The sequence below is a fragment of the Parasteatoda tepidariorum genome, chromosome 7 (assembly GCF_982258835.1).
Source record: "Parasteatoda tepidariorum strain Cologne lab strain chromosome 7, Ptep-v5.0, whole genome shotgun sequence".
Classification (NCBI taxonomy): Eukaryota; Metazoa; Arthropoda; class Arachnida; order Araneae; family Theridiidae; genus Parasteatoda; species Parasteatoda tepidariorum.
Window position 1 is genome coordinate 81,607,310 of NC_141761.1, and position 14,474 is coordinate 81,621,783.

A 14,474-nucleotide genomic window follows, 5' to 3' on the forward strand; every position below is an offset into this window, starting at 1 on the left:
AAAAATTTTTTAAAACAATTTAATATCTAAAATATGATTATGAATTATTCTCTAGAAAATCTAAAATAAAACGTATGTTAAATATCTTAAATTATTTAGTTCACATAAACCTATATTTTAAAGATAAGATATCTTCAGATTATACTTTGAAGATTTTCTTCAGATTCTATTTTGAAGATTTTCTTCAGATTCTATTCTGAAGATTTTCTTCAGATTCTATTCTTAATATCTTAAGTTATTTGGCCCACGTAAACCTAAATCTTAAGATTATATTTTGAAGATTTTCTTCGGAAAATATTTTTAGGAAAATCTCAAGAATGAGTGGGCCAAATAACTTAAGAAATTCTTAAGAATTTTTTTTAAGAAATTCTTAAGATTCTTTTTAGTGGGGATGCTTCGCCAAAATCGGGCTTTTAAAAAAATTCATTTCAATAGAAAGAAATCTTTGATTTTACACTTGCAAAGTCATTTGATTAAGCATATTTGATGTTATAAAATATACAAATTGTTCAAAATCTACATCTATAATTTTAAAATATTGTGAAAGTTCTATGTTTTTCCATATTTGTGCAACTGTTACTAAATTATGTAAAATTGTTCTTTATGTGTGAAAATAAAAGATATTAGATTTCATGATATTTAGTGCTTAATTTTGATCCTTTTAAAGCTATTTTATTAAATCTCTAAATATTTAAAAAAAATTTCTAAACTTATAAGAAATTTCCATTTTGAGGATGCTTTTTGGAAAAAAAATCCATGAATTATATTGACTTGGCTTAACATAAATAAATATTATCTTTTTGTACCTATATCTGATTAGAAAAGCATCATTGTAGTTGTTGAAGTATCATTAAACGCTACATAATTAAAGAAATGGTATAAATTTACATATTTTATAATTGCCTATGAAAAAGCCGTAGATGGAATTCCTTGAAATGAGCACTTTCAAGTGGCCAATATTCAAAGAATTGAGAAATATTTTTCATTAAGAATTAATTGATATCTTGGTAATAGTGTAAACCCCTTTTAATATGAAGTGCTAGTAAATTACATTTGGGTAAAAAAAAAATTTGTTCAAATCTGGTAAATAACAGGTTTTGGTACCACTAAATGCTTATTTCAATGAGCGGTACATAAAAGCAAAATGTAAGGTACAATGTACCTTTCAAGTTAAGAGGTACATCTGATTTTGCCTCTGAAATCAGAGGTACATTGTGCCTTTCATTTTTAAAGGTACGTTGTGCCCTTAAAATTCAGAGGCACAAACGATCCAAATGTGCCTCTGAAATCAGAGGCTCAGTTTTTAGAGTGTAGAGTGGAAAGAAAGCTAGAACTCCTTACAATTATTAATTAAAGTTAATAAATATCTTGTGAGGCGGTACAAGCAACATCATTAAGCGTTTCTTTATGAAGCTGTCACTTCATTTTAAATCTTGTTTTTAGATGGAAATAACTAATTCTTTTTGAAAAGAAAAAAATCGTGCTTCTGCAATGAAAAAGGGTATATTGATTTAAGTTTTCTCACGCTCAGAATTAATGAAACAGTATTCTTCATATTTTTCAAATTTGATTTTAGTTAGATTGAACTCTTTTGAAGTCATATTTTACGCCCATTTATTTTAATCGATTTCCTCAAATAGAAAAAAATAATAATAGAAAGTTTAGGAACTTGAGACAATATCATAATTATCATTTTATCGAGTCCTTATTTTTTTGGGTATTGATACCAATATGTCATTTCTTCAATAAGGCTATATTTGATACGTAAAATACTTTTGAAAATTACTTAGTCTTATAGATGATAAAACTTTATCGAACTAAGTTTTTAATGTTACTCTTTTATATCTGTACAATGTGAAGTAAATTTTATTTTAGAGTACTGCCTTTGGTATTAATTTATTTTTCAAAACCTATTTCAGGTGGTTAAAGTATTTCTATATTTAGTTATTTATTTTTGTAGTTTTCAAGTACCTAAAAGTATCATGCTATTTAGTGACTGAAAAAACAGATAGAGATAGTTTATTAATATTTTTAAGTTAGAAAAAATGTTTCTGCTATTATTTTTTTAATTTTTAAAGGAGCAAAAATGAATTTATATCAGCTGCATAAAGAAATATCCTGAAGTTTTATAAAACAAATAAAGAGAATTTATGAATTTTCAAATATTTTTATCAGGCAATATGTAACAATTGAAATTTATTAAATGATAAAAATAATTAAAAACACGGAAAAAATAATAATAAATAATTATAAATGCGTTATAAATATGCATAATAAAAACATTTGAACGTAAAAATAGTTTGCCTTTGAACAATTAAAATTAAATTCATTGTTGTTATTATTGTTATTAAAATCAACCCTTTGTAAAATTCAAAGAAAATGTTTTCAAAAAAAGTAGAGTGAACACATGTCCTCATAATTTTAGTTATTATTATAGTTCCTCCGTTAAAACTAGTTTATTTAAGGCATATTCCTCTCTTCAATCATATTTAAAATTTGTGAAGACCGTAAAATATTTTGACTCATAACATATATAAATATATATATATATATATAGAGAGAGAGAGTCATCCTGATTTTTTGAACATATGTATACCTTCGAATTGTGTAAAAATAAATACAGAAATCATAAAAATTATGTTTGATGATTAGCATTTATAATAAATATTGTTTGTAAAACTATTATCATAAATATTTTGTCTGCACATAGAAAACTTAATTTCTCTAAACATAATTAAAGAAACTGCTGTCGATAATTGTAATAATTCTCTAAAGCAAATATTTCAAAATTTAATAAAATATGAATTAATATCATTTTGTGTAAATATTATTTCCCTAATAAGGACTTCAAAAAGTTACCTTCTTTAATAATTAAAGATATTTGAGTTCCTCTCGTATTTTGAGGAAATTCCCATCAGAGGAGAAAAATGTCATCGCACATTGAAAGAAAAGTATAATAAAAAATAACAGAATATGGTAAACTAGATCCCATCTTTAGCTCTTTGGGAACATCACAAGGCTCGGAAATTTTTACAGTAGCGCTTTCTTAAAGATTTTGTTTTAATTAACAATAAAATACGGCTTTATAGTGAATGCTAAAATTTCATAAATGTGGTAAAATTTGGTAATTTTATCATGATACCTTAGATTATATATTTTTTTTACTAAATTCCTTCTTAAATGATCAATAATTTTAAGTACAGAATGTCCAGCAAAACATTACTCCATATGAATGATAAATTACAAAATGACTAGTTTTAGTACCGCATATTTTGTTTTTACTAACCAAAATTATGTTTTTTTTTAATGCAAAACGGTAAGTTTACAAAAGTTTTTTTTTGGTAAGACTTAATTTTTTTTTGGAATTATTTTGAAACAGTTTGAAAAAACATGTAAAATGAATTATTTCAAAAATTTGTGCAGTTGTTTAGCTTCTAGCAGAAAGTTATAAACAAGAATATTAAAATTTTAACAGTTAAAATCGGTTAAAACGAATTTTCATGAAACACTATTGAAGATAATAAAATTTTTTTATGCAAAACAAATATATCTGTCATTGTAGTTCTGCATATGTTACCATAAATGTAGAAAATTTGGCGATAGTATAGCTTTAGTTGTATAAGAAAGTAATATACCATTATTTTTACAATAATATTTAATCTAGAATCACTGAATTATTATAATTAAATGAAAAGATTAGAGTAAAAATATGGGTAAAATTTTTTATGGTAACATGGAACGTTACGGAAAAATGGATTATGGGTTGCTGAATTCATGCTACCAGTACTTTTACAGCAATTTGATCTCGAAATTTTTACAGTATATATATAAAAATTTTCACATTTAATACTTAGAATTTCCTACTTTTAAAAACCCCTGTCCTTTCAAACAATGAATAGAATTCCTTACATAGGTGGTATCATAAACATCTCGAGAAATAAAAGAAAAATATACACATTTCTACAAAAGCATATAGCGTATCTGCTTCAAAATAACATAGATAAATATTTTTTCGTAAACTTATATCCTCCGATAACATGTTTTTATAAGTAATGGATGTTCTCAGAATGCGAGAGAGCACTCAGACAGATAAATCTTTACGTGTGCAAAAAGACTATAGTATTTTAAATAAACTTTTCACTGGAAATTTTACTCTGTTTACTATTTTCTCATTTTCTGTCCTCTTGAATATTGTAGTTTTTAAATATTTATTTTCCTTTAAATTTTCAGTTATTTTTTTCTGTGAGATTTTTTGGCAACGGAAAATCGTTGAAATATTGAATAAATGATGGAAAATTGCAAAGAATTTGATCGGCACTAAAGTGGCGAAAGATTTGGCTAGAAGCAATCTAAATAATATTAACTTGTATTGATATCAGGCACAGAGCTTCACATTAAAATTGGAGCACTTGCGAAGGTGGTTAAAAATTTTTTTGATGATAAATTCTATTTGGCGATAAGTTTTGCTTGTGTTTGCACTTGTAACAGAGAAATTCAGTTAAAAATTAAACGCTTTTACTAGTTGGACAAAAGTTAGAGTTTTGATTGACTACAAACACTAATTGTTGATAATTTTACAGTAAATTCAATCAGAAAACAATTAAAACATGTAATATCATGTTAACCAGAATGTAGCATTAGTTAAAGTACTAGGGCTTTTGCTAATTTTAAGGCAGTCAAAATTTGATAGATGATTAATTCCCTTTGGCGATACAATTGCATCAAATTTTGTCAGTATGGCGTAAAGAATAATGAGAATTTATTTTTCCCCTTGAGCCTAGAGTGTCATTTTAATTGTGACTACTCTAGCTAGTTTGAAAAAATTTCAGAATATTTATTGGTGATAAACTTAATTTGGTTATAAAATGAGAAATCCTGTTAGCTAGACAAGAAGTGGTCGAAAATTTAGTTGCGAAAATACGTCAACGAATTTTTGATTGCAAAATTTTCTAGCTTGACGTTTAAGAAAGTGAGTAAATAAAAAGTCAATATTTTGACAATTATTAATTTATGTAATTTTCTGTTCAAAAATTTGTGATTCTAAAATATTTAACTTAATCCAAACAATTATATAGAGTAAAGATTATATGTAGTTTTTTGACAAATATTATTCTGGGTTTTCCTTATTCTCTTTCAGTTGTAATGCTTAGAATACGGGTCAAAAATAAAGTATATTCATCAGGAATGATAAATTATTCTAGGGGATACGAAAAAAAGCTTCATTGCTACTTGTCGAATAATTAGTAAATAAAATGGGATAATAAACATCAAAGTCAATTAGATTAGTAACTTTATTTGAAACAATTTGCTTTTGGCTCTCCTTTTATTTTTCAGTACTTAAGCAGATTTTGATGTTTTTACCACGTGTATCCATTTTGTACATAATTTTAGATAAGTATTTCAGAAATGTACTTGAAGGGTGATCATTACAGCAAACTCTGTAAAAATAAATTAATAAATAAAAATTGCATCACAAAGTGTGTTATTTTTTTCTTTACGTAAGTAAATCAATCAATACTCATAATATTAGAATCGATTTTTTTATTTTCAATTCATAGAAACTTGTAGTCATAAATTATATGCATAGAATGAAAGCGAACACACTTTCTATAAGTATATATTCAGATTTATCGCAAAGAATTATACACCTTACCAAATTTTATTCAATTTGTAAGTATCGAAACTTTGATAATATTTTCTTTATACTTAACTAGCTGTACCCTGCGTGCGTTGCAACGCTTTCAATTTGAATTTGAATTTTGTATTTAAGTGTGTAAATGACATTTGCGATTATGATTTGAAATGCAAATTTTATTTAATGGTGAAAAAAAGCAGTTAATTCTCTAGGATATCATTAGTGCATTTTCAAACAGACATGTATGGTGATGCACACGGAGCATGAAACATATTTTGGACAATGATCTGAAATAAGACTGGATCTATGGTGACATCAAGAATTTCTGCTGATATCTGATCAGTTTTAGAAGGTGGTTTTTTTTCAATAAGCCAAATTAGAATGTGTGCCTGAGGCAATCCTCGTTTTTGCCATTCAATAGAGTACACCCAACACCGTGTCTCTCTAAAAACATGACGCTTCACAATGAAATCAAGTAAAGATTATCATTTTTGTTTAAACACACGTGCTGTAATATCATGACGATCCGATGATGATTGTCCTGGTAACAAAATATCTCTAATTTCAACCCAAGCAGAATTGCACGTAAATGTAATAAATAAATCTAGGAGCCCATATGCGAGAACATATGTCATTGCATCCTGTGAGTATTCATACATGTGCCTTGGAGTCCAAGGCACATGTATGAATACTCAGACATGTATGAATACTACATTTGCAGGGAGTCCAAGTTTTTCTCCCTGCAAATGTAGTCGGCAATATAATCATTTTCCCCACATCATTAGGATTAACGTTACCATCATTAATTATTGCATCCCGTAAATGAATGCATTCTTCTGAACGTAATTTGGTTTGATTTAATTTAATATACAGTAGGCGTTCAGTTTCAATTTTCGCATACATATCGACAATGTATTGATGAACTAATTGTCGACATTTTAAAGTATGATTATCAGCGTTTTGGCAATCATTAATCTATATGCATAAAAACTTATTGCACTTGCTTTCTTATTGGTTTTCTCGCCTGTTTGCGGACTTCTTAATTTTATGTTAAAATAATATCCCTCCTCTCCTCACCAAAATAAAATAGGATATTGCAATGCATCATATGATCGATACGTTTCTGAGAACTCTTTGAACGTCACGATTTCTGCGATGAAGAACTGTATCGCGGGAGGTAAATTCTTCGCCAACTATAACAATAGCCACTTCATCCAATGTTGGCGCATTGTATTTTTCTTTGTGGTGGCCTACAGGTGTTTTTTCAGCTCTAATAACAACTTTGTAAATATCGGATGACATTTAGTCTAGGGCAATTGTGAACAGCCTAATTAACTGATTATGTTGATCGAAAAAATTTTGTAATACGGTAACAATTTTTCGTTTAGTGCCATTGTTTACCTGACAACGTTGATTGACTTGATCATTTGTGTTATCCATGAAATAAATTTGTAGAAATTTATGATCTGCGTTAGGCATTGAAAGAAGTGATCCTTGCACGATGATAAATTTGGCCTTGCACTTTGAATGTTGGGATGTAATTCTCGTTCAGGATACGTGTAGCACCGAATAAAGTCATTTAGAAACACGAATTGTACCGGCGTATATGCGCCAAAAAATGTTTCGATTGGTTTGTTTGACCTGATACGAAGGTTGATAATGTCTCGGCAGGCGACGTAAAATCTTGTAGTTTCTGTATGCTTCTAGAACAGCAAATTTCAGCTGTTTCATTTTTAAATTTGAGAGCATTACAAAACATACATAATTGATATATTTCTCCGATGATGACACTTGGGGGAAGACTATAGTTTGTTGTCGGATCATAGTGAAATGCACTGAAATTCAAATCAGAGTATTGGCAGCGTCTGAATAGCGAAATGCGTTCTCGGTCGGTTTTCATTCTTGCTTCCCGTTGCTCTGATGTTTCCGACGAACGGGCTTGTGTAGTTCGTAGTTGATTTGTTGACAGTCTTCTTTCCTGTTGCTCAGACGTTTCTAAGGAACGGGCAAAAGCATTCTGTTCTCGATTAGTTTCAAGTCTTTTTCCCGTTGCTCCGATGTTTCTGAAACACGGGTAGTTCTCTTTTTGCGCGCTTGAGATGTTGACCGACTAAGAGCGATTTGCTTAGGCGGCATATTTTTGCAAATATTCTTTCTGACAACGAAAAAGAAATGTAAAAGTTGGCAGTGGTCGCAAATTTGCTAAATCGAAATATCACATACATATTTTAAATAATAAAAAGAGCAATAAAAATGAGATGAATAAGAAATATGAAAATTATAAGATTTAAAACAAAAATCAATTTTATAAATGAAAGAAATAAAATGGATGAATTCGAAAACTTTGCATAAATAAACAAACAAACTAATAGTTTTCAAATGACAACTGTCACAGCACTGAAATCTTCGAAAAGTATATTTAATTTTGCTAACCTAAAATTACGTACTAAATATAAATATTTCTGAAAACGTGCAATTTGAATGAAATTTGCTTTTGTCTTTATATTTATTAAACAGTTTTCACAGTACTGAATCCGTGATACGACCAACAATTAAGAAATCTATTCTCGTTGATTTTACTTGCTTGTGCTCACCTGACATAAAGAAAAGCGCGAATTAAAAATTAAAGTATATGCAATTTACTTTAATTTACTTTTCTAAATGAATAGAGTTATAAGATAGAAAATATCACTGTTGTTATCTTCAAGATATTTGAAAATTGAATCGTTTATAGCAAAATTTAAAACAATGGCTAGCTTTTAACCAATCAGAAAATTCCATTTCGACTTTCACTGATATCGCTGGAACGGTTTATCGCACGGGATAAAAAGTATCCTATGTCCTTCTCCTGGCTCTAAACTACCTCCCTGCCAATTTTCAGCTAAATCGGTTCAGCCGTTCTTGAGTTATAAGTGAAGTAACTAACACGACTTTCTTTTATATATATAGATAGACAGATTTTCTTATTCTTTCATTTTACCTAATCTTCGCTTTTACTTCGACCAAAGCAAACAAAATAATTACAAAAAAGTAGGATATATCATATTAAATTTATTTTTGTGTACTTAAGTTGAAAGAAAAAAAATATAACCTTAAAAATGTTTTAATAGGAGACATTATACGCAGGAAGGACAAACTAATGTTTGCTTAATTAGCACTTAAAAGAAGTTTTTACCTAGAAGAAATAAGGTAATGAATATTTTTAATGGTTCACAAAAGATCTTTTGATGTTGCCATTCCAGGGAAAATCTTTTTGAAAATAATATGTTAAATAATCATAAATTAAGGATGTTCTACACATTGAAGATTTTTTTCTTCCAAATTGAGCATTTACAGATTTAAAAAAAACTCTTTTTTTTAAAAAAAAGATATATATATTTCAAAACAAACATTCAGAGTATTTTACTGAAAGGTCCGGGTACCAATTAGCCAATTTAACTTAAGTTTTAGGAATTTTGTTCCAAATATTATTTTTTCTCTTTATTTTTGCTATTTTCAGTTTTAAAAGATAATCTTTATGGTAATAAAATAAACAAAGCTGTCATGAAATTTTAGTTGAGCTAGAGCACAGAATATTTTAATGGAATATATTTTAGAATTTTTTTTATTCATATTGATCTTGTTTTGAAAGCCGACATTCTTTTTATGTATGAACATTTTTGCTTTTTTTCTCGTAAAATTTAGAAGCGAATATGAAAACTAAGTTGCCATATATAAATTACCATGTTGCTTTTTATTGGTTTGAAGTTGGATATTATATTTCACTGATATGCGTAATGATATTTCCTCAGATTTATAAAAAATACGGTTAATAGCTTATATTAGAAAATATTAAAGCATTTTTTGAAGAAATGTAAACTGAAAAATTGTGGAGAGTTTTATAAGGGACTACGCTGTTATGTGCGATGGTGAATTTAGATTCAAATAACACACCGAAAAAAGTATTAGCATCAAAACTAGCAGAATATAGTAAAATTTACCATGCCTCTGGTTAAATGGGAACACCACAAAATTGCATAGTTTTTTCCGCTTCGTTTTGTAATGATTTGAAAAAAATATATATATATAATGCAGTTTAGTAATATGAGACAAAATGTGATAAATCTAGTGAAATGAGTTATTTTTATCATTTTACATTAGAGTTATCAGGTAAAATTTACTTTTAAGTTTTGTATAATTTAGTAAATATGTGATGTGTGGTACTACAAACTATAATTTTAAAAAACAGGAATTTTTGGTATACTGCACATATGAGAGGAAAAATTATCAAATGAATGATAATATTATAAGTATAAGAAAATATTTTTCTTCCTGCTTAATATCGACGATAAAGAATGTTTTAGATTTATTTTTAATAAAAATGAATTAGGGATTAAAACGCTTGGATCAAATATACATTTAATATATTTTTTTCATCACATCAGTATGGCTCATTATGGATCCCAATTCGCCGTTGTGGTTAATTAAGAAGTATCAACCAGCGAGATATAAATTATATTCTAAATACAGGAATAGTTTTATCAAAAATGTATCTTTTTAAAAAAAATAGTTGAACTATCATCACGTTAAAATTAAATTAGCAAAATCTTTATTTTCTACTAGCTGTAGCTATGAAAATTATGTTATGTTATATAAATTATGCATAAAATTAGTATTATTTTTTTAAATACGAGGGTGGACAAAATATAAATCATACTTTATACTCACTTCGACCAACGTTTTTGGATATTTTTTTTAATCCCGGAGACATAAAAAGGAGAAGACCGCGCAGTGAAGCAATTGCGCACAAAATCTCTTTATTGGATGAAAATCTCCCACCCCCTCTTTGAGGGGTCTAACCAAATGGATAACTGAAGGAGCCAAGTTCAAGCTATATGGAGGATGTTTAAGTGTTTTCGAGTGTATTGCCTGTAATTTTTTTGGGTTACTGCTGCTTTATGGGGTGTTACATTATCCTGCTGCAAGAGTTTTTTGTGGATCAGTATGAGACAAGTTTTCAACTTTTTCACAACCTTGTTTAAATAACTTGTGAAATTTGCATACTTGAGCCCTCAACGGGGTATAATTGCTGAACTGTGCCAGTATTCTGCGCAAAGTTTTAGTAGGTTTGACATTTTTTCTTGTAAAAAGTTAAATTATTATGCGTTTAGCAACTGCACTAGGAATGTTACGCTCACTTATAATTAAAGCTACTTAAACAAAGGAACATACAAAGAACTAAACACTGTCAAACAATTGTTTAGACTCCAAGTTAAAAGTCTCGTCTGCTGCCAAAAATTGTTTATTTATATATTTGGTTCACCTAAATAATAATAGCAAATTTGAAAATAATATGGTGCAAAAATATGTATTTGAGTGTCATACTTCTGTAGCTTGCTTACGTAAAACTATGGTTCATTTTGTATCGAAGCATGGTTCAATTTAACACATTAGATAATTTCGCAAAAAACTTGCCACACAGTGCGGTGTTAATATAGTTAATATAGTTTGATGTTAAATGGATTATTCAAAGATTGCATTTTATAAGGTAAGAATAAAAAAAAATCAGAGCTTTAGAGGTAAACACTATAGAAAATTCAGAAATCACATTACAGGGAAAAGTACTTGCATCTTGAGTGCCTTTGCTTTTTACTGTAAAATTGCCATAATTTTACCGTAAAATTTCTAACGCTAAATTTAAAGCAGCAAAAACAGATATACCGTAATTTTTAAAATAATAATGCTGTAAAAATGTATCACAGTAATTATATAAATATCACTGAAAAATTATGGTGTAAAATGTGGATTACAACTCATTCAAGATGCCGGTACTTTTTATCGTAAATCGTAATTTGATACGAAATTTTTTTACAGTGAAGCAACGACAAGCGTATTTAATTGCATTCTCGAAGCTTACACGAAGCTCAAAATCTATTTGCCCTACTCAGTTTGATTTATATTTTAATTGGTATATAAATCAAATTAATTGTATGAAGCATAAATATAAGTCAGCTTTTCAAAGCCCACAAACTAGATCAAGCAAATTAAACAGTGTTTTCTGTTCTCTATAGGATTGCTTCTTTCGTTGAGGAAATCAGATGTTTCAAAAACAAAACAGTAAAACGTTTTACATTCCTACTAGCACTTTAAATACTTTATTAGCTAAATCTGTGCTATCGAACTATTAAATTTAACAATCTCTTTCTAGTTATTTCATAATCTACAGCTGACGTATATTGCGAAAATTTCTAGACCAAATTACGGTAAAAAGTACTAGCACTTAGTGTGCTGCTAGTTTTTGTCATAAAATCTATTTTTACCAGAACATGTTACGAAACAACAACACATTATGCACGGTAATTTTTACAGCAATAATTGCAGTAATATCATCACTCTTATTAAAAATAAATCACTTTAAAAATGTCGGTTTAATATTTTGCAGTAAAGTGGATTTTACGGATGATTCACCCAAAATGAACTTTGTACCGTAATTTGATCCGGAATTTTTTAAATTTTAGGTAATAAGTATTTTGAAAAAATCTGAAAAAAATTGTTACGAAGTTATAAGTCAATAAAAAATTTCTGTTGTTTTATTAGCTTTAGAAAAGTAGTGATAATGAAAATGGCTATTCATTTTCAGTTTACTCCCTATCTTTTTCAATAACTATCTTATCTTCAATACTTTTATTATAGTTTTTTTTATTTTCTGACAGCAATTTTTTTTTAAAAATAAAGATGAACATTATTTATCAAATAAAAATGAGTTCATATCGAATTTTAAAAATGGAAAAGGTTTATATAAAGATTTATTTGTACTTTTTTTATTTGACGAAATTTTTTTTCGTTCAATGTCTCATTGAGATCATTTTGTCTCTTACAAGTTGTTCCAAATAATAAATTAAGAATAGTTACTGTTTCTTAAGACTTACATCTTTTTTTTCTTCAAAAAAATGGCTTATAATAGAACTATATAACGGTAAAAAAGTATCTATTTTCTCAGAAAGCAATTACTTTGTTATGATTCTAAAAGTAGATAGTAAACCGATTCAAATATTTTGAGACGGGAAGAATTTGTCTAGCCTTTAACAAAAAAAGTTAACTTATTTTTATATCTAGTTCTACTTAGAAGACTAAATCATATTTCATTTCCTTTATAAAGAAGTATCTAAAAGAAAAAGAAGAAAAAAATAGTACTGTTAAGAAGATAGGAATTTGATTTGAGAACAGTAATAGAAATAACAGTAATATAATGATATCAATAAAATGGTGTAGCAAAATGACTTCAGTGAAGGTCTAAATATGTATATAATGTTAAAACTTATAAACAAGACAAGAACTTTAATGTCGGATATTATCTTCCATTCGTGCATCATACTTAAAATTAAAAAGCTATTTTTTATAAAATTTTAAATAAGCCTTTTTACACTATGATTTATAATTTTTTAAAAGCCTTCGTAAAGAAAGCATTCTTAATTTAATGCTTATTTAATGGTCTTAATAAGCTAAATGAATGCAAATCCTATACGATAATTTATCTTGTTTCGCTAACGCAACGTTTTAACATAACGGAGGTTAACCAATTTTTCGTAATTTCCGCTGTGCATCTCTTTGCTTAGAATGCTATATCAGAATGAACCAGAACTTGCTCTGGGAAGATATCTGCAATCTCAAGTTCCACCTACACACTATCCAATCTACCATCCAATTTTTCCCAATTTTTCATCCATTCTATTTTCAATTTATTACTGTACTGTTAAGGCTTACTGTACTGCACTATTGTCTTATTGCACAAATAAAGTTCCTTTTTTGTAACTGCTACACATTTACAGTTTAGTAATATAAATTGTTTTCTCAAGAAATAAGATATAGCTGATTTAAACGTTAGTACTACTCGGACATATCCATCTCTAGCGTTGTGCTTACACACTTCATATGTCACAAGTTTGACACGCCTTTCCATAACTTGATAGTGACCAGGTAACTTTAATATTTCTTAAATGCACGTATTGTCAGAGTTGATAAGTGATTCAATATTGTTTTCCTAAGTTTTAAAACATTGTGTTATGATATTCCAGGCAAGAATTCCAATTAATGATTTCAAAGTAATGTGAAGGTTGAAAATTTATTTTCGGTAGTATGAAATCTCTTTTTTACTTCGGAGTGGTTTGTCTTGCTAAGATCCTTTTTATATACAATGAACGGACTCGATTGACAGCAGCTAGTCTTTAGCAACGATATTTTTGGTTCACAGACCACCCCCCGAAAAAAGAAAGAAAGAAAGAGATAAAAGAGAAAGTTCAGAAAAAGAAAATTAGAGACACCATAACATAGATATACCTTTCTAACAAAAATATACCTTCCAATTACTTTGAAATCGTTAATTAAAATTATTTTGTATTATATTCTCCCCAATGTTGCAAGACATAAGTAAAATCACTCAATTCTGACTCTGCGAGCATTAGAGAAAAACCAGTTTCCCTATCTCTCTCACGCTGCTAGGAGTCGTCTGAAACTTACGAAAGAGGCTTCGAATAAAGTACGTGAACGTGAAGCTAGCGATGAATGTCTCCAAGAAACAATAAGGTCAAGTTCAGTAATGCCTCATTTGTCCAAAATTTTAGACTTTAAACCGTAGAAAAAAAATGAAAGAAGGAAAAGAAACCTTGGCAACACCGTTCGAGAAAGAATCCTACTCTATTGAAAAACTTTCTAAATAGTTGAAAAATCCTTCTATATTGGAAATCTTTCTAAAACCGCTTGGCTGGAAACGTTGTAGGTGAATCTCGTCCTGTAGCCATCTCCACACTCTTGGATATTCTGTTTTAACAAAATGACTGAAGAATTTCACTGTAATAAATTA